This window comes from Phyllobates terribilis, unplaced genomic scaffold, assembly GCF_046119375.1.
Source record: "Phyllobates terribilis strain yellow unplaced genomic scaffold, ASM4611937v1 Scaffold_2__4_contigs__length_985480577, whole genome shotgun sequence".
Taxonomy (NCBI): Eukaryota; Metazoa; Chordata; class Amphibia; order Anura; family Dendrobatidae; genus Phyllobates; species Phyllobates terribilis.
Window position 1 is genome coordinate 63,015,594 of NW_027362762.1, and position 22,018 is coordinate 63,037,611.

Here is a 22,018-nt window from a genome sequence, read left to right on the forward strand (position 1 = left end):
CAACTGCGATAATATGTGTAGACATCTGATAAAAGACAATCTAAAGGGATTAATACAACTAATAATGGGACATCTTATGTCAAGCTTTCTTTAGCTCAGTTGTCTGAAGGTGAATTGCAGACACTTGTACTTGAGTGCTTGTTGTGCATGCCTAAAACTTCATGGAGGAAAGCTGTATACAGAAAACAAATGGAAGAAGAAGGGAAACATGAGAAAACAAGGGAGGAATAGTAAGAGAATACGGATGAATATATGCATGAAATTAAGAAAAAAGGGAAAAGCAGAAAATAGAAGATGGAAATACAAATGAGGAGAAGGAAAGAGAAGAAGGAAGGAAGGAAAGAAAGAGGAAGGGAGGAAGTAATGAGCTAGAGGAAGGAAGAAAGGAAGGAAAGAGGAAGGAAATAGGAAGGAAGAAAGGAAGGAAAGAGGAAGGGATGAAGGAAAGAGAGGAAGGAAAGGAAGGAAAAAGAGTAAGGAAAAGAGTAAGGAAAGAGGAAAATAAGAGAGGAAGGAACAAAAGAGGAGGGGAGGAAGTAAAGAGTAGGGAAGGAAGGAAAGAGGAAGGAAAGAGAAAAAGGAAGGAGAGATAGGAAGGAAAGAAGAAAAAGGAAGGAAGGAAAAAGATGAAGGAAGTAAAGAGAGGAAGGAAGGAAAGAGAGGGAGGAAAGAGGAAGGCAAGAGTGGAAGGAAGGAGAGAGATGAAGGGAAGAGCGGAAGGAAGGAGAGAGGAAGGGAAGAGAGGATGAAAAGAGAGGAACGAAAGAGCATTGCTATTCTTGGACATAAAAAAATGAGATACCAGCCACCATCCCATAGAAAAGGAAACAACACACAGGAAACATCAAATCACGTGGTATAGACTGTCCAGCCCCTCACCGCCCACCTTATTCCCATCACCTACACTGTTCACACGCTACACAGTCTTCTTCATTGTCTCCAGCTTCATATATAAGCCAATCACATGATCACCTCTGCACATGCAATACAACATTTTTAAAGGTATAAAAAACTGTTACTGGTTGATATCCAGCTCTGTTTTATTCTTATGTCTACATTTCCTTAGAGGGTAAATTCTTCCTTTCAATCTAATAGGACATCTCTGATGTGTTTAACATCACATATTCTGCCCACTTAGGAACCCACAGTTGAGAAATGCCCTTATTTTCTATATAATATGCTTACCTTCTGACTATCTTTATACAGTCATGGCCAAAAGTGTTGGCACCCTTGAAATTGCTCAAGAAAATGAAGTATTTCTCCCAGGAAATTGTTGCAATTACACATGTTGGGATATACACATGTTTATTTCCTTTGTGTGTATTGGAACAACACAAAAAACAGAGAGAAAAAGGCAAATTTGACATAATTTCACACAAAACCCCCAAAATGAGCAGGATAAAAATTGTTGACACCTTCAACTTAATATAAAGTTGCACAACCTTTAGAATAAATAACTGCAATCAACAATGCATCAACAAGCTTCTTACACCTCTCAACTGGAATCTTGGACCATTCTTCTTTTGCAAACTGCTCCAGGTTTCTCATATTTGAAGGCACCTTCTCCAAATAGCAATTTTAAGATCTCTCCAGAGGTGTTTAATGGGATTTAAATATGGACTCATTGCTGCCATTTCAGAAGTCTCCAGAACTTTGTTTCTATGTTTAGGGTCATTGTCCTGCTGGAAGACCCATGATCTAGGAAGCAAACCCAGCTTTCTGACACTGGGCACTTCATTGTGACCCAAAATCCTTTGGTAATCTTCAGATTTCATGATGCCTTGAACATAGTCAAAGCACCTAGTACCAGAGGCAGCAAAACAACCCCAAACATCTTTCAACCTTCAGCATATTTGACTCTAGGCACTGTGTTCTTTTCTTTGTAGGTCTCATTCCATTTTTGGTAAACAGTAGAATGAGGGTGCTTTACCAAAAAGCTGTATCTTGGTCTTATCTGTCCACAAGACGCTTTCCTCGAAGGATTTTGGCTTACTCACATACATTTTAGCAAACTGCAGTCTAGCTTTTTTATGTCTCTGTGTCAGCAGTGGGGTACTCCTGGGTCTCTGGCCATAGCTTTTCATTTCATTCAAATGAGGACCGATAGTTCTTGTGGACGCTGATGCAACCTGAGCCTGCAGGACGACTTGAATTTCTTTGGAACTTAATTTGGGCTGCTTTTCCACCATCAAGACTATCCTAAGTTGCAAACTTCCATCAATTTTTCTCTGCCGCCCACGTCCAGGGAGATTACAACTCATGGCATTATAGCTAGACTTCTTTATTATGTTGTGCATCATGGACAAAGGAACATCAAGATCTCTGGAGATCGTTTTCAACAATTTTGGTTCTCAAGTCCTCAGACAGTTCTCTTCTCCTCTTTCTGTTCTCCATTCTTAGTGTGACACACACAATGCAAGATTGAGTCAACTTCTCCCTTTCTTCTCTGGTTGTTTACCCACAATTTTGGAAAGGTGCCAACAATTTTGTCCAGTCCATTTTTAGGGATTTGTGTGAGATTATGTCCAATTTGCCTTTTTTTCCTCTTTTTTGTGTTTTTCCAATACATGGAAATAAACATTTGTATAACATAACGTGTAATTGCAATAGTTTTCTGGAACAATTTCAAGGGTACCAACACTTCAACCATGACTGTAAATGTTTAAATCATTCCCTCCCCATTTTCAGAGTTCAAAAACAAAGAAATTAAAATCAGTAAAAATGTCAGCTTGGTATGCAAAAAATAAGCCCCAACACAGTTCTATCAACAAAAAAATTAAGAAGATTTGGGTGTCAGAAAATGGACACACAAGTCAAATTTTTTTTTTTATTTACAATGTTTTCAGTGTTTTAATCACCAATATATATATATATATATATATACACACACACACACACACACAGTATATATACAGCACAGACCAAAAGTTTGGACACACCTCATTTAAAGATTTTTCTGTTGACACTGTTGGGGATTTATTCAAAACTGAAGGCATACTGAACCAGCATGGCTACCACAGCATCTTGCAGCGGCATGCTATTCCATCCAGTTTGCGTTTAGTTGGACCATCATTTATTTTTCAACAGGACAATGACCCCAAACACACCTCCAGGCTGTGTAAGGGCTATTTGACCAAGAAGGAGAGTGATGGGGTGCTACGCCAGATGACCTGGCCTCCACAGTCACCAGACCTGAACCCAATCGAGATGGTTTGGGGTGAGCTGGACCGCAGAGTGAAGGCAAAAGGGCCAACAAGTGCTAAGCATCTCTGGGAACTCCTTCAAGATTGTTGGAAGACCATTTCCGGTGACTACCTCTTGAAGCTCATCAAGAGAATGCCAAGAGTGTGCAAAGCAGTCATCAAAGCAAAAGGTGGCTACTTTGAAGAACCTAGAATATAAGACATATTTTCAGTTGTTTCACACTTTTTTGTTAAGTATATAATTCCACATGTGTTAATTCATAGTTTTGATGCCTTCAGTGTGAATGTACAATTTTCATAGTCATGAAAATACAGAAATGAGAAGGTGTGTCCAAACATTTGGTCTGTACTGTATATATATCTCATATTACATAAAACTATAATATAAAATATAAGAAGTATAAACTAGTTAGATATCTCTGGAATCGTATTGACTTGAAGAATCATGGTGCCGGGATATTTTTACTGCACAAAGAACGCTATTCAAAAAAATAAACCTAAAACATTGGCGGAATTGTGTTTTTCTTTTTTCCTCTTTTCACCCAACCTGGGATTGTTTTCACATTTTCAGTACATTACGTGCTAAAGTGAACCATGTCATTCAAATCTACAACTCGTCTTGCATAAAACAAGCCTTCGTACTGCTATGTTGAAGAAAAAACAACAAAGTTACCGCTCTTGAAAGGAAGGGAGGAAAAATAAAAAACAGAAGAGCAAAATTGAAAACAAATAAATAAAAAATAAAGAAAGAAAGAAAGAATCGCCAGGTCATGAAGGGGTTAATTAACAATGAAATAAATAAAATATTGCAGTTACTGACATGTAACAGTCCTGCTCAGCATCTAGCATCCATTGGAGGACTAGTGACCTGCTTTCCTTGTGCAGTCACCCGTGACTGAAAAGCTAAACCTTCCCTTAAGTGGATAATACATTACCTTGTGACAGTGCGAGAAATCCATCAAAATATGGAAAATGTCCATGGGAGAAATATAGGAAATGCACATTATAAACTGATTGACACCAGATAACTCACTAACTAGTTTTACCAATTAACTACCAATTCGTATCAGTGAGATTTTATTTCCAATAATCCATTTTTTTCCCATCAAAAGCGTCATGTCAGCGCTGATGAGAGGACAAATAAGAATATAAATGGGTTGCTTAGCTCTCATCTAGGAAGTTAATGAATGGCATATTGGTATTCAAGCCTTTGGGAACAAAAACATTACTTGTAAATTCCAGAAAGCTCCTTGTGCAAGCAGCTGGGCCATTTGTGTTTGCTTGCATATAGGAAATAGGGGAAGGAGTCTGCATGCCGAATGGTACACAGCACTGCTACAAGGCATACAAACAATAGAAAATGTTAAAAAAAAAAACACAACAACTAAGGCATAGGATCTATGCCTGCGATCCCTAAAAGAAAGCAATAAATAGACACTAAAATTTAGTTTTGCAATATTTCACATAAGGGGAGCAGTTAAAATTATATTTCTGCCTTCTCTTTTCTCTTTGTAAATTATTTCTGGTTTGAATTTGTCATCCATAAAGTTTTATGTACTTTGTGTTAAATTACGGTGGTATATTGAATTCCAAAAAAAAACGCTTTACCTGCTGCAGGTGACCAATTTTTTTTATTATTAAAAATAAACTTGGTGTCCAAGGAACCTAGCAATTAGAAAGTGCGTAAGGCGTGCGGTAAGGGATGGGGAAGTGCTGATGATGGTTCACGCAGACAACAAAGACGTGGGGCATATGTGACTGCACCTGTTGCTGGAACACAAGCAACACGCCCATCCACGACACACAGCTTCCTGTCCCACTTTGCTGGGAGACACGGGACACCACTTCTGAAGCCACACCAGTGCGAACAGGTGATCGGTTGGATAGCAGATAATGCTTCCAGCATGCTTGCCAGTACCACCCAATCTTCTACACGGACCAGTCTCAGCATCGAAGAGTCTGGATCACTTAATCCTCACCCTGATCCTCCTTCCTCCCACCATGTCGAGTCCTAGGAGACTAGTGATCCCACACTAGGACACTCAGAGGAGCTCTTTACATCATAATTTCTTGATTGTGGCCTCTCATCCTGCATGTTCCAAGAGGGACAGGAGGACATGTTATGTAGTGATGCACAAAACTTAGAGCAGCCACAAGAAAATGACGGTGGGGAACAGCAAATTTTGTCTAAGGAGGTAGATTAAGATGAGACAATTGCCGATAAGTCAGGTTGTTGTTAAGTCACAAAGTCAGTAGCATTAGGGTGCGGCAGTGGAAAAAGAGGTCGTGGGTGACAAAGTCACTGACCCAACCTGGGAGGCTGGCATGCAAAGTGAGGCCAGCGCCGGTGAGGGATTGGCAGCACTGAAGCAGGCAGTAAGAGGCAATGGGGTGATCAGATAAAGAAGGTGGGCAACTGTTCTGCAGAGCACCGACACTTGTGAATGTCTCCATCAGAGGTGTACCTCAGTCTGGGACTTTTTTAAAGTGCATTCTGAGACAAAAGAAATGGTAATTTGCAACCGGAGCGAAGCCAAGATCAGCAGGGACCTGACCACTAAGAGCTTAACCATCACCAGCATAATCAGGCACATGTCATCTAAGCTCCCGATTCGGTGGAATAAATGCCTGGGTCCACAATTGGTGCCAGCGGGTGACACCACTGCCTCTTCCCCTGTGCTAGGTGCTTGACAATTCCCTGTCCATGACACTGGCGTGGCTCCGACGCTTCCCGCCCTGCACCTGTCCTAGCATATTCTGAGGCACCATCATCAGGCAGTTTCAAACCCTTGTCCCACACTGTGCGGGGGCCGACCAGAATAATGACAGGCGTGTTGGAGCTGGTATTCCATCCTGGAAATTTACCTGTTTAGTGTTTGGGCCTGTGGATGGGTGGGTGGCTGGGAACTTTCTTTTTTGTTTCAAGGCATGGGATAGGGACAGTTGAATGCTGTGCACACACTTTGCCAGCTCACTGACTGGTGTGCGACGTGACCACACGCTGAAACTCCACACTGCACATGCTGGCAAAGCTTTGTGAGCAGCAGAGGCCATTTTATGGAATCCCAGCTCCAACACACCCGTCAGTATTCTGGTCAGCCTCCGCACATAACAACTGAAGAATGGGCATGAATACTGACATTTGTGCGGTTCTCCAAGACTTTGAGGACTCCACAAAGATAGTGAGCAGTGATGACGCCATAATCAGCGCAACGATCCCACTTCTGCGCCTACTGAAAGTCGCTGCTGACAATTAAACATGAAGCTTTGCATGTGGACCAGGTGGAGATGGAGGAAAACATGAGACAGGGAGATAATACCCAGCCCAGCCCAATCTGATCTGCTCAGCGCGGATTGGGTAACAATGAGGAGGTGGAGGCTAAGGAGGAAGAGGAGGAACAGGAACTGGTTACTAGGGAAAGAGAGTCAGGCTAGTAACCACACAAGCTTCGTAGATGGGCTGAGGAGGGGAATGAGGAAGAAGAGAGGGAAGATATGGAGAGTTGTCATCATGGTGGAGACAGGAAAGTGTTGGCTGTACGGATCTTGGCACATATGGCCAACTTCACTGCTGCCTTTCCCGTGACCCTCGCGTTATATTCATCTTCGTCAAAAAAAAAAAAGAGTACTGGTTATTCACCCTGTTAGACCCACGCTACAAGGAGAACCTTGCAGCTCTCCTTCCTGAGGCGGAGAGATCTTCTAAAATTGTGCTACACCAGAAGGCCACTGTGGAAAATGTGTTGGATAAATTCCCATCAGACAACGCTGGAGGCAGAGGGCAAACATCCTTGCCCAACCAAGGAGGCGAGGTAAGGGAGAGACATACCAGGTACAGCAGAGGCAGAGATACATTGTCAAAGGCCTGGGCCAATTTCATGACACCCTCCCAGCATTCAGGCCCTGATGACCGGGTATTTTTGACAAGGAGGGAAAAGTTTTACAAGATGGTCAAGCAATACGTGGCCGACAAAACCAGCGTACTCCCTAATTCCTCTGCGACCTTTAACTATTGGGTCTCATTATATTCGTTATTCGAACGAGCGTCCGAGCATTAGGAATTGCTCGGTTCGAGTAATGAGCATCCGAACATTTTACTGCTTGCTCATCCCTAATAGTGTTGTCTCATTGACTTTAACTGAAAATCATGTAGTCACAGGCATGGCTGACTTTTTTTGTTTTATTGTAAATGATTTAGGCACACAGATAGCATGGTTTCTTAAATGTAAATTTTGTAGGCACAGATATTGTTGCTTCCTTTTCTCTTAGCATAAATGAATTAGGCACAGCTAGTACTGGGCTTCTCATCTCTTTCTGTAAATAATGTAGGTATAGATAGTATTGTCTTGATTAACCTTCTCTGTAAATCATGTGGGCACAGGCATAGCTGCCTTCTCTTCTCTCATTGTAAACCTTCAAGACAAAAATAGCATTGTCTTGTTGCATCCTGATGTAGATTATGTAGACACTATTAATGCTTCCTCTTCTATCCTCATATATTAATTAGGCACAGATAGTATTTGTTTGCCATCTTACTGTACTTGTTTTCCATATTACTGTAAATAATGTAAGCACAGATAGTACTTGTTTGCCATCTATCACTGTAAATAATGTAAGCACAGATAGTACTTGTTTGCCATCTATTAATGTAAATATTGTAAGCACAGATAGTACTTGTTTGCCATCTATTACTGTAAATAATGGAAGCACAGATAGTACTTGTTTCCCATCTATTACTGTAAATAATATAAACACCGAGTACTTGTTTACCATCAATTACTGTAAATATTGTATGCACAGATAGTACTTGTTTGCCATCTATTACTGTAAATATTGTAAGCACCGATAGTACTTGTTTGCCATCTATTACTGTAAATAATGTAAGCACCGATAGTACTTGTTTGCCATCTATTACTGTAAATAATGTAAGCACAGATAGTACTTGTTTGCCATCTATTACTGTAAATAATGTAAGCACAGATAGTACTTGTTTGCCATCTATTACTGTAAATAATGTAAGCACAGATAGTACTTGTTTGCCATCTATTACTGTAAATATTGTAAGCACAGATAGTACTTGTTAGCCATCTATTACTGTAAATATTGTAAACACAGATAGTACTTGTTAGCCATCTATTACTGTAAATAATGTAAGCACAGATAGTACTTGTTTGCCATCTATTACTGTAAATAATGTAAGCACAGATAGTACTTGTTTGCCATCTATTACTGTAAATAATGTAAGCACAGATAGTACTTGTTTGCCATCTATTACTGTAAATATTGTAAGCACAGATAGTACTTGTTAGCCATCTATTACTGTAAATATTGAAACACCGAGTACTTGTTTACCATCAATTACTGTAAATATTGTATGCACAGATAGTACTTGTTTGCCATCTATTACTGTAAATATTGTAAGCACCGATAGTACTTGTTTGCCATCTATTACTGTAAATAATTGTGATGAAAGCCGGCCGGTGGGTGCAGCTCTCTGGCGCCCCCTTACCTCTCAGGTCAGTCAAGGTACTGCACCTAGAGAAAGTAGTGCCAGGAAGCTGCAACCAGCGCAGGGAACACGGTAGTGTGTTATCCCTTCAACGTCACTAAACCGTAACGTCACTACACAGCACAACTCGCTAGCGCCCTCTTAGCCTCAGGTCAGTCAAGGAACTGCACCTAGGATAAGCGGTCGCCAGGGAGACTGTCCTGTAACCTACTGGGTATCGGGGCCCTCTGTAGTGAGGGCGGTATATATATCTTCCTTGGCCGCGCCAGGAATATATATATCTGAACCTCCGACCGTCACTACCAGCCTTCCCCAATCCCCAGTTGGTATGCTGCCACCAGTCCCTATTTTAGATATACGCCCAGTCCGTGAATGGGCCTATATCGGGTCAGGAACCAACCCTGGGTAGCGTTTTTGGCTTGAGCCGAGCTCACACGGACGTGCGTTCGTTATGCAGAATAAAAGGCAGGCCCACAATTACTTGAGGTAATTGATTATAATAATACACTAGATACACGATATACAACTAAATATACACAGGTATAAGGTCAGGCTAAACTATACAACAATGGAATACAACACACAGAATCACCACAGCATATCAGTTACCGGTTTCTTGATTTTCTTGTGACGCAGGGAGAGGATTCTGCGATCGCAGGCACGGTTCTTTGTTACAGGCTGAGGCCTACCACCGCATGGTCAAACTGCTCCTCCCCTTGGTGGCCTCAGCTGGTGCTCAGATGTTCAGCACACCACTCTTGGGTCAAGACTGACTTGTCTCTTGTCTGTCCTGCTATCTTACCTGCCCCGTCCCGCCCACTGCTGGTGAGGTCAGCTGGCTCAGTCTCCACCCTCAGGTCTAACTTCGATCAGAAGCCCAAATTCTATGGAACCCAATAACTTCTTCTGGGATGGTCTCATGATACCCCCAGGGGTTCCCATGGATTCGGGCCGCCGTAACCGACCTTTTGATATCAATTATGATACCATACGGTCCTCAGGAATGGCTCCGCGCTATATCTTGGCTTCCAGAGCACGTACAAACGTCTACCGCGGAGGCTTGTGTGCGCAATGGCTCCGGGACGCCGTGATATTTTTTTATTGGCCCATCCCACGCAACATGCGTGTACTATTCATGTTTCTATATCTTATGCCTCCATGCTTGTGACAGACAAAGAAACTAGTCCTATGGGACAAATGGTCAGGTACAGATAGACGAAGCACCCCCCCCTGCTGGCTGTGTTTCCTCTCGAAGTCTTTGAAGCTCCTAGCATTCAAGTGTTAAGTAGGCTTCTTATCTTACAGGAGCCTGGATGGGGGGAAACTATCTAGTTGACGTTTTAACAGAAGGTCCCAAGGGTGGGGGCTGCTGAAGTGTGGCCATCCCTGGATATGATTTATCATTACCAAGATGGCGGCTACAGGTTCATCACACCTCCCCCTATACGAGGGCGCGAGGGGGTAGCACATTCCTGTGTTCCCCCGTGCGTCCTTCTGCACCCTCCCCTTGCCGGGATAACCCGTCAGCGTTACCGTGGTCACGGCCTCTTCTGTGGCGAATGGAGAAGTGGTACTGCTGGAGAGCGAGGCTCCAGCGTAGCAACCTGCCATTCGACCCAGAGACCGTGTGTAACCAGCTGAGGGGGTTGTGGTCCGTCTCCACGGTGAAATGGCTCCCGTACAAGTAGGGCTGCAGACGCTGCAGGGCCCATACAATTGCCAGGCATTCTTTTTCCACCGTGGAGTAAGCCACCTCCCGGGGCAGTAGCTTCCTGCTCAGGTACAAGACAGGATGTTCCTGGCCTGTCGTGTTGACCTGACTTAGCACAGCACCGAGGCCAAAGTCACTGGCGTCGGTCTGTACCACAAACGGCCGGTCGAAGTCGGCAGCTTGCAGTACAGGGGAGCTACTTAGGGCGGCCTTGAGTGCCCCGAAAGCTGTCTCGCAGGCGACTGTCCAGTCGACTGCGACGGGCAGCTTCTTCTTGGTGAGGTCCGTCAGGGGCTTGGCCAGGGTGCTATAGTGTGGGACGAACCTCCTATAGTACCCGGCGGTCCCCAAGAAGGACATCACCTGCTTTTTGGTCCTAGGAGTGGGCCAGGATGCGATGGCATCCACTTTCCCCGGTTCTGGCTTCAGAACCCCCCCGCCTACCCGGTGACCCAGGTAGAGGACCTCACTCATGCCCAGCTGGCACTTTTCCGGCTTGATGGTCAAGCCTGCCCGGTGGATCCGACCGAGCACCTGCCGCAGGTGCTCTAGGTGATCCTCCCAAGTGGGACTGAAGACTGCAATATCGTCCAAGTACGCAGCCGCGTACCCTTCAAGTCCCTCAAGCAGCGTATTGACCATCCGCTGAAAAGTGGCAGGGGCATTCTTCATGCCGAATGGCATCACTGTGGACTCGTACAGTCCAAAAGGGGTGATAAAGGCAGAGCGTTCCCTTGCCGCGGGGGTCAGAGGAATCTGCCAGTACCCCCGGCTCAGATCCATGATGGTCAGGTACTTAGCCCCGGCCATCCGATCGAGCAGGTCATCGATGCGTGGTATGGGGAACGCATCGGTGGCCGTTACAGCGTTGAGCCCCCGGTAGTCCACGCAGAACCGTGTAGTTCGGTCCTTCTTTGGTACGAGGACTACAGGCGAGGCCCACGCGCTGCTGGATGCCTGGATCACCCCCAGCTTCAGCATCTCGTCTATCTCTCGGCGCATGTTTCCCTGCACCTCGAAAGAGACCCGATATGCTGAACGCCGGATCGGCGGGTGATCGCCAGTGTCCACGTCGTGGACAGCCATCTCAGTCCTTCCGGGCAGGCTGCTGAACAGCCCCCGGAAGGGGTGCAGGGTGGTCCCCAGCTGGGACCGTTGGTCCTCCGTGAGCTGGTGGCCAACCCCCACATCCTCGATGGACCCACCCGCCTTGGCTTGGGTGAGCAGATCCAGGAGGGTTTCTACCTCTCCTTCCTCGGGAAGGTTGCACACTGGGTGGGCAGTCGCTTCCCGCTCATGATGAGCCTTCATCATGTTCACGTGGAAGGCCTTCCTCCTTCCACGGGCGTGATCCAGGGTGACCAGATAGGTGACGGCATTGAGTTTCTGGTGCACGAAGTAGGGACCTTCCCAGGCTGCCTGAAGCTTGTTCTGTGGTACGGGGACCAGTACCCACACCTTTTGACCCACCTGGTAGGTCCTCTCACAAGCATTCTGGTCGTACCACCGCTTCTGGTCGGCCTGGGCCTGGGCCATATTGTCCTGCACCAGCTTTGCCAAGGCCATCATCCTGTCCCGGTGGCGCACGACATACTCGATGACCGACACCTCGGGGGTGGCCAAATCCCCTTCCCATGCTTCCTTCACCAGAGCCAGGGGGCCCCGTACCCGTCGCCCGTACAGGAGCTCAAAGGGGGAGAACCCCGTTGAGGCCTGCGGAACCTCCCGGTAAGCAAATAGGAGGTGTGGGAGGTAACGCTCCCAGTCTCTCCCGTGGGAGTCGACCAACATCTTAAGCATCTGCTTTAAGGTGCCATTGAACCGCTCACACAGGCCATTAGTCTGTGGGTGATACGGGCTGGCCACCAGATGTTGCACCTGCATTTGCTTACAGAGGGACTCCATCAGCCGCGACATGAACTGGGTCCCTCGGTCGGTGAGCATTTCTTGGGGGAAACCCACTCTGGAGAAGATCTCCAGTAAGGCGGTAGCCACCTTGTCGGCCCGAATGGACGACAAAGCTACCGCTTCCGGGTACCGGGTGGCATAGTCCACTACCGTGAGTATGAAGCATTTCCCGGAGTGGCTGGGAGTGGACAGAGGTCCAATAAGATCCACAGCGACCCTCGAGAAAGGCTCTTCGATGATTGGCAGAGTTACCAGTGGGGCTTTGGGGCGCGGCCCCGCCTTCCCCACCCTCTGACAGGTGTCACACGAACGGCAGTAGGCACCCACCGCGGCTCCCATCCCAGGCCAGTAGAAATGCTGAGCTATCCTGGCCTTGGTTTTAGCGATCCCTAGGTGTCCGGCCATCGGAATCTCGTGTGCGATCCGCAACAATTCCGCCCTGAACGGATAGGGTACCACTAACTGTCGGTCCCTGGGCCACGCCTCCGGTGAACCCTGCTGGACCGTTACCCGGTACAGCCGTCCCTGGTCCCAGACCACACGCTCGCAGTCTGACTCCATGGGAGGCTGTGCCGCCTGTTCCTTGAGAGCTTTCAGGCTGTCGTCTGCTTCCAACGCAGCCTGAAATTCCTGACTTGATGTGGCCAGAATCGACGAAACTGCCACATCCTCTGTCAGCCCCTCCGGGCATGTCACCTGGCCGCTGTCTGACCCGGCAGACACTTGGTCAGAAGTGGGGAAGCCGTCGGACCTCTGCAAGGCTCCTTGGGCTCCGGCGCTCCCACTCCTGGTGACAGCGGCTATGACCGCTGTGACCGTGGGTAGTGCCTGCTTCCCCTCTGTTTCTGACCAAGCCGCCCGATCAGGCAGGCTTCCTAGGCCTTTGGACATCTCGGATGTGGGGAACTCCTGCCCTGGGGTCTTACCTGGCGGCTCCTCTCTTGGGACACCCCCACCTCCCATGGCCTGTTCCTCCCCCTGCAGTGGGCCTATACTCAGCAGCCTGGATACCCCTGGGAGCCCTACACTGCCGGTAGCTGCCCCCCTCTCCATCCCTGAGCTTCCCTCTACAGAATCCTGCCCGCCCCCTCCCTCACCGGAGGACAAGAGGTCACGGCACGCCGGCTGAGCACCTCTGCGGGCATCCCCACACTCCCCACCTGCTTTCACTAACCCTGTTTGTGTTGTGTCTGTGCAGGTGTTACCCTCAGGTTTCACTCCCTCCTCCTCAGCAGGACACACACTACATACAACATGGTTGGCATTAGCAGCAGACAAATCAATACACTCTTGGGGGGCCGAACTTGGGGGTTCAGAGGGTACATACTGCGATACTAGACGCCCCAAGTCGGTCCCTAATAAAACATTTGCGGGAATATTTGGCGTTACTCCCACCTCCCGCATCCCCCTTCCGGCACCCCAGTCCAAATACACCATGGCAACGGGAAGTGCCGGCTCCACGCCTCCAACCCCGGAGACGGAAAGAGTCTTTCCTGGTACCAAGTCCTGGGGGGACACCACCTCAGGCCGTACCAGTGTTCGTTCAGCGCCCGTGTCCCGCAGTCCCATGACCGCAGAACGGCCTATGGTGACGGGTTGGATGTTGTCCAGGGACCTACCACCACCCCCTCCCACACACAAAACATTGGGCGCTCTCTGGGACTGGGATGGGGTCTTTTGGCGCTGGGGACACTCAGCCCTAAAGTGTCCTGGTTTGTTGCATAGATGACAACGTCTTACGTCTGGTCCTTGCCTGGAGAGGGCAACAGGGGGATACACCCCTTGTGTTCTAGGGGCCGGGGAAACAGGGGCATGACTGGGCTTACCCCCTCTCCAGGTGCTGCTGGCAGACTTCTTCAGCTCAGGCGCCCTGTTATTGGCATACTCGTCTGCCAGGGCGGCTGTAGCAGAAGCCCCTGTTGGTTTTCGGTCACGGAGGAACTGTCGGAGGTCCTCTGGGCAGTTCCACAAGAACTGCTCCGTGACGAACAGTTCCTGGACCTCCTGGCGGGTAGTAAGCGCTAGACCCGAGGTCCAGTGCTCTGCGGCTCTCAACAGCGCCCGCATATGATCGGTCCAGGTGTCCTTGGGGCCACGCAGCAGGCTCCGGAACTTCTGGCGGTACGACTCGGGAGTGAGGTTGTACTGCCGGATCAGGGCCCGCTTGATGCAGTCGTAGTTCTGTACCTCCCCGGCAGGTAAGTCCCCCAAGGCATCCAGGGACTTACCCCTCAAACGGGGGGTCAGGTATCTGGCCCACTGATCCCGGGCCAGATGGTGCTGAAGACAGGTCCGTTCAAATGCCACCAGAAAGGAGTCCAGGTCCCCATCCTTCTCCAGTAGAGGGAAGTCCTCAGCTCGGACTTTGGACGACTTGGTCTCCTGATGGGTTGGTTGCTCTAGCGGAAGCCCCCGCTGGGCCAGGTCCAGTTGGTGCTGGCGCTCCGCAGCTCGCTCTGCACGCTCCGCAGCCTCCCGGCGCTCTGCAGCTTCACGCTCCGCAGCCTCCCGGCGCTCCGCAGCTTCGCGCTCCTCCTCCGCTGCCTTCTCTGATGCTGCCAGGAGGGTTTTGTAGACGGCATCGCCATGAGACTGGAGACTTGCCATAGCCGCTTGTAAAAGGGCTTGTGATCTGGACAGGCTGGGCTGGGTAGGTGGTGGGCAGCCCACTGCGGGACCGTATACTGGGGACTGGCTCCCTGAGGTGCCCGGGCTGGACTCCTCCTCGCCATGAGTAACAATGTCCTCCCCTCCTGCCACACGGACCGTAGCATTAGCCTCCTGCAGGGTCTTGCTCCTGGTGCCGTCTGCCATCTTGGTAACCGACACCGCTGCAACCCTGAGTTTGCACACACCTTGTTATACTTTTAGCCTGACCGTCTAACGTTGGGCTGACCTTAAGACTCCAGCAGTGGAAGTTACCACTGGCAGTCTTTAGTGCCTGGGAGTAGGGGTCCCACAACACTATTATTCTGCAATCCCACCGCTCTGCCACCAATGTGATGAAAGCCGGCCGGTGGGTGCAGCTCTCTGGCGCCCCCTTACCTCTCAGGTCAGTCAAGGTACTGCACCTAGAGAAAGTAGTGCCAGGAAGCTGCAACCAGCGCAGGGAACACGGTAGTGTGTTATCCCTTCAACGTCACTAAACCGTAACGTCACTACACAGCACAACTCGCTAGCGCCCTCTTAGCCTCAGGTCAGTCAAGGAACTGCACCTAGGATAAGCGGTCGCCAGGGAGACTGTCCTGTAACCTACTGGGTATCGGGGCCCTCTGTAGTGAGGGCGGTATATATATCTTCCTTGGCCGCGCCAGGAATATATATATCTGAACCTCCGACCGTCACTACCAGCCTTCCCCAATCCCCAGTTGGTATGCTGCCACCAGTCCCTATTTTAGATATACGCCCAGTCCGTGAATGGGCCTATATCGGGTCAGGAACCAACCCTGGGTAGCGTTTTTGGCTTGAGCCGAGCTCACACGGACGTGCGTTCGTTATGCAGAATAAAAGGCAGGCCCACAATTACTTGAGGTAATTGATTATAATAATACACTAGATACACGATATACAACTAAATATACACAGGTATAAGGTCAGGCTAAACTATACAACAATGGAATACAACACACAGAATCACCACAGCATATCAGTTACCGGTTTCTTGATTTTCTTGTGACGCAGGGAGAGGATTCTGCGATCGCAGGCACGGTTCTTTGTTACAGGCTGAGGCCTACCACCGCATGGTCAAACTGCTCCTCCCCTTGGTGGCCTCAGCTGGTGCTCAGATGTTCAGCACACCACTCTTGGGTCAAGACTGACTTGTCTCTTGTCTGTCCTGCTATCTTACCTGCCCCGTCCCGCCCACTGCTGGTGAGGTCAGCTGGCTCAGTCTCCACCCTCAGGTCTAACTTCGATCAGAAGCCCAAATTCTATGGAACCCAATAACTTCTTCTGGGATGGTCTCATGATACCCCCAGGGGTTCCCATGGATTCGGGCCGCCGTAACCGACCTTTTGATATCAATTATGATACCATACGGTCCTCAGGAATGGCTCCGCGCTATATCTTGGCTTCCAGAGCACGTACAAACGTCTACCGCGGAGGCTTGTGTGCGCAATGGCTCCGGGACGCCGTGATATTTTTTTATTGGCCCATCCCACGCAACATGCGTGTACTATTCATGTTTCTATATCTTATGCCTCCATGCTTGTGACAGACAAAGAAACTAGTCCTATGGGACAAATGGTCAGGTACAGATAGACGAAGCACCCCCCCCCTGCTGGCTGTGTTTCCTCTCGAAGTCTTTGAAGCTCCTAGCATTCAAGTGTTAAGTAGGCTTCTTATCTTACAGGAGCCTGGATGGGGGGAAACTATCTAGTTGACGTTTTAACAGAAGGTCCCAAGGGTGGGGGCTGCTGAAGTGTGGCCATCCCTGGATATGATTTATCATTACCAAGATGGCGGCTACAGGTTCATCACAGCCATCTATTACTGTAAATAATGGAAGCACAGATAGTACTTGTTTCCCATCTATTACTGTAAATAATATAAACACCGAGTACTTGTTTACCATCAATTACTGTAAATATTGTATGCACAGATAGTACTTGTTTGCCATCTATTACTGTAAATATTGTAAGCACCGATAGTACTTGTTTGCCATCTATTACTGTAAATAATGTAAGCACCGATAGTACTTGTTTGCCATCTATTACTGTAAATAATGTAAGCACAGATAGTACTTGTTTGCCATCTATTACTGTAAATAATGTAAGCACAGATAGTACTTGTTTGCCATCTATTACTGTAAATAATGTAAGCACAGATAGTACTTGTTTGCCATCTATTACTGTAAATATTGTAAGCACAGATAGTACTTGTTAGCCATCTATTACTGTAAATATTGTAAACACAGATAGTACTTGTTAGCCATCTATTACTGTAAATATTGTAAACAGATAGTACTTGTTTGCCATCTATTACTGTAAATATTGTAAACACAGATAGTACTTGTTTGCCATCTATAACTGTAAATATTGTAAGCACAGATAGTACTTGTTTGCCATCTATTACTGTAAATAATGCAAGCACAGATAGTACTTGTTTACCATCTATTACTGTAAATATTGTATGCACAGATAGTACTTGTTTGCCATCTATTACTGTAAATATTGTATGCACAGATAGTACTTGTTTGCCATCTATTACTGTAAATATTGTAAGCACAGATAGTACTTGTTTGCCATCTATTACTGTAAATATTGTAAACAGATAGTACTTGTTTCCCATCTATTACTGTAAATAATGTAAACACAGATAGTACTTGTTTGCCATCTATTACTGTAAATATTGTAAGCACAGATAGTACTTGTTTGCCATCTATTACTGTAAATAATGTAAGCACAGATAGTACTTGTTTACCATCTATTACTGTAAATATTGTATGCACAGATAGTACTTGTTTGCCCTCTATTACTGTAAATATTGTATGCACAGATAGTACTTGTTTGCCATCTATCACTGTAAATATTGTATGCACAGATAGTACTTGTTTGCCATCTATTACTGTAAATATTGTAAGCACCGATAGTACTTGTTTGCAATCTATTACTGTAAATATTGTAAGCACAGATAGTACTTGTTTGCCATCTATTACTGTAAATATTGTAAGCACAGATAGTACTTGTTTGCCATCTATTACTGTAAATATTGTAAGCACAGATAGTACTTGTTAGCCATCTATTACTGTAAATAATGTAAGCACAGATAGTACTTGTTTGCCATCTATTACTGTAAATATTGTAAGCACAGATAGTACTTGTTAGCCATCTATTACTGTAAATATTGTAAGCACAGATAGTACTTGTTTACCATCTATTACTGTAAATATTGTAAGCACAGATAGTACTTGTTTACCATCTATTACTGTAAATATTGTAAGCACAGATAGTACTTGTTAGCCATCTATTACTGTAAATAATGTAAGCACAGATAGTACTTGTTTGCCATCTATTACTGTAAATAATGGAAGCACAGATAGTACTTGTTTGCCATCTATTACTGTAAATAATGGAAGCACAGATAGTACTGTTTCTCCCTGGAAATTATATGTAAAACTTGATTTAGGTACAAATAGTCCTGTTTTTTCTTAATTTACTTAAAGCAACGGTTACCGATTCCTCCCTATAAGTACATCAAAATCACAGTTCTTGCATTTTCAATTTTTAAGGTTTCCATGGAAACTACATCAGCAAAAAAGTAATATATGTGACTATACTGTTGCCTGGTAAAGAAGGGTGTCCTGCTGATCAATTTAGATCATATAATTAAAATCAAACATATAAATTAAAATCAAATATAGCAACAAAAAAAATAGCTGGAAATGATTCCTTGAGGTTTCATCTAAGAATAGGAAAACATATGTGAGAAGTAGTGTTGAGCATTCCGATACTGAAATATCGGGTATCGGCCGATATTCGCGGTATTGGAATTCCGATACTTAATTCCGATACTTTTACAATATCGAATACCGGAATCGGAAGTTCCCATAATGCCTGCGCTCTGCCGTTTCTCTGATGGATGACAAGCTGGATGGCAGCGCTCAGCTGCGATCCAGCCTGTCATCAGAATGCCATCCCAGCGTAGGAGAATTCTCCTGATTGTTTAAAAGCCGGTGCGCGGTAAAAAGCCGCCGGCTTTTAAACAATCACACAACCCCATACTGCTTCCCCGCAGCCTCCCCACCCCTATCCTCCGCTCCCCTCGCCACCTCCCATCCCGATCGTAAGTTAGGACCGGGCGGGGAGCGCAGCACCAAGGAGCGGGGAGCGAAGGACCCAGGCGGGGAAGCCGGCAGTGAAAAGACTTCACCGCCGGCTTTCCCGTTCTGTGCTGCGCTTTCCCGCCGGTTATTTCAAATGAACAGCTGAGGTATCAGGTGATGCCGATCAGCTGTTCATTTGAAGTAGCCGCGGTGCCCTCAGAGGGTTCATGTGAGTTCATGCTTGACTGCATTGCATGAACTCACATGAACTTTCCCACGGTCGCACAGGTCAGCCTCACCTCCCAGACCCGTCATGATTGGTGTGTGTGGGTGTCTGTGCAATGTGTGCGGGTGTGCGCGGTGTCTGTGCGATGTCTGCGGGTGTGTGCGGTGTCTGTGCGATGTGTGCGGTGTCTGTGTGATGTGTGCGGGTGTGTGCGGTGTCTGTGCGATGTGTGCGGTGTCTGTGTGATGTGTGCGGGTGTGTGCGGTGTCTGTGTGATGTGTGCGGGTGTGTGCGTGCAGGCAGACATAGGCCGATGTGACACTACTACTCCCATCGGCCTATGTCTGTCCCCCGTCCACTCGTGCCAGTAGGATCAGCTCGATGGGAGCAGTAGTTCCCATCAGCCTGATCCTGCTATATAAATGGCCCTACTGTGTCCCCAATAAATGTTAAATACATATCATTGGTGGCCAGTGGTTGCCTACAATAAATTAGTTCATACATTACCTGTCCCCGCCGATCGCCACCTAAAATAAAGTAAAAAATAAAAAACTACACCTATACTCACCTAGACACCTAATTCCCCGAAGCCATCGATCTCCTGTAATAAAATATAAAATAATAAACCACAACCTTATCCTTACCCCTCCGTAGTAGTCCACGAGTGTCCCACGAAGATCTCCAGTTCAGAGCAGCCACATAGAATGTGACCGCTCTGAACCGCTGCCACCGCTAGAATGATGGGGCCGTAAAGCAGCCCCGTCACTGCATAAGCGGGTTCGCCGGAGTTCAGGCAGCGCTGCTCCGGTCAGCTCCTTTACGGCCCTGCTGTATCGTGAGAAATTCCCAAGGTACAGCAGTGCCGTAAAGGAGGTCTACGGAGCTGCGCTGACTGAATGCACTCCGGTGACCTCAGTCAGTGGCTCCCGCTGCCGGGAGCGGACGTGTTCCCGGCAGTGTGAGCTTACAGCAGCCATGCACAGCTGTCACCATCTCCAGATGTGACAGCTGTGCATGGGAGATCAGCGCAGGAACGTGGACAGGTAACTATTTTTTTTTAGTAAACTAAGAATTTAATAAAATTGTGTGTTTTATTTCAAATAAATTATTTTTTTCTGGGTGTAGTGTGTGTTTTTTCTTTTTAACACTTTGTAGGTTAGTAATGGTGGTGTCTTATAGACGCCCATCATTACTAACCTGGGCTTCATGGCAGCTGGCGCTGACATGAACCCCAGCCCTATTACCCCACTGCCACCGCACCAGGGCAGCGTGGAAGAGCGAGGCTAAGTGCCAGAATTGGCGCATCCTATGGATGCGCCATTTCTGGGGCGGCTGACGGCTGGTGTTTCTAGCCTGGGAGGGGGCTAATATTCATGGCACCCTTCCTGGGCTATTAATATCAGCCCCCAGCTGTCTGCCTATCCTTTGCTAGCTATTAAAATAGGGGGGACCCCACGTCATTTTTTTTGGGGGGTCCCCCATTTTAATAGCTAGTTAAGGCTAGGTATTCAGCTGGGGGCTGATATTAGTAGTCTGGGAAGCTCCGTGGGTATTACCCCCTTCCCAGGCTTCAAACATCTTCCCCAGCCGTCTGCTTAACCTCCGCTAGAGACTAAAATTATAGGGGATCCCACGCCAATTTTTTTTTTAAATAAATCCTTTATTTTAACACTAAATGACATTTGAGGAGTTAATAAAGATGCAGTCCCTAAATTATTATTTATTTTTTAACTAATTTTTCCCAAAAATTTTGACGTGGGCTCTGCTATATTTTTGTATGCCAGCCAGGTACAGCATCCAGCTTCTATGAACGCGCCATTTTCCGGAGTGGCTGCGGACTGCAATTTGCAGCGGGGGGGGGGGGGGGGGGGGCAGAAAGCTTGGGTCTCCCTGCGCTGCGGATTCCAGCCCCAGCTGCCTAGTTGTACCTGGCTTGACACAAAAATAGGGTGAAGCTCCACGTATTTTTTTTTTAAATTATTTCATGAAATTCATGAAATAATAAAGAAAAAAAGGGCTTCCCTATATTGTTGTGTCCGGCCAGGTACAAATAGGCAGCTGGTGGTTGGGGGCAGCCCGTTCCTGCCTGCTGTACCTGGCTGGACACAAATATAGTGCAAAGCCCCACGTCAATTTTTTTTTAATTATTTCAGGAAATTCATGAAATAATTAAAAAAAAATGGACGTGGGGCTTCGCACTATATTTGTGTCCAGCCAGGTACAGCAGGCAGGAACGGGCTGCCCCCAACCACCAGCTGCCTATTTGTACCTGGCCGGACACAACAATATAGGGAAGCCCTTTTTTTAAAAAATTATTTCATGAAATAATTTAAAAAAAATTGACGTGGCGCTTCGCACTATATTAGGGTCCAGCCAGGTACAGCAGGCAGGAACGGGCTGCCCCCAACCACCAGCTGACTATTTGTACCTGGCCGGACACAACAATATAGGGAAGCCCTTTTTTGTGTCCAGCCAGGTACAACTAGGCAGCTGGGGGCTGGAATCTGCAGCGCAGGGAGGCCCAAGCTTTCTGGGCCCCACCCGCTGCAAATTGCAGTCCGCAGCCGCCCCGGAAAATGGCGCGTTCATAGAAGCGCCATCTTCTGGCGCTGTACCCAACTCATCCAGGGCCCTGGTGCGGTGGCTCACTGGGTAATAAAGGGGTTAAGGCCAGCTTGGCATTATCAGCTGGCCCTAA

General features: G+C 47.1%; 1 protein-coding gene across 3 annotated transcripts in view; it reads right to left on the minus strand.

Moving 5' to 3' along the window:
- Positions 1-22,018, minus strand: part of NOX4 (NADPH oxidase 4) — a 310,955-nt gene that overhangs the window by 33,469 nt on the left and 255,468 nt on the right. The window lies entirely within an intron of this gene.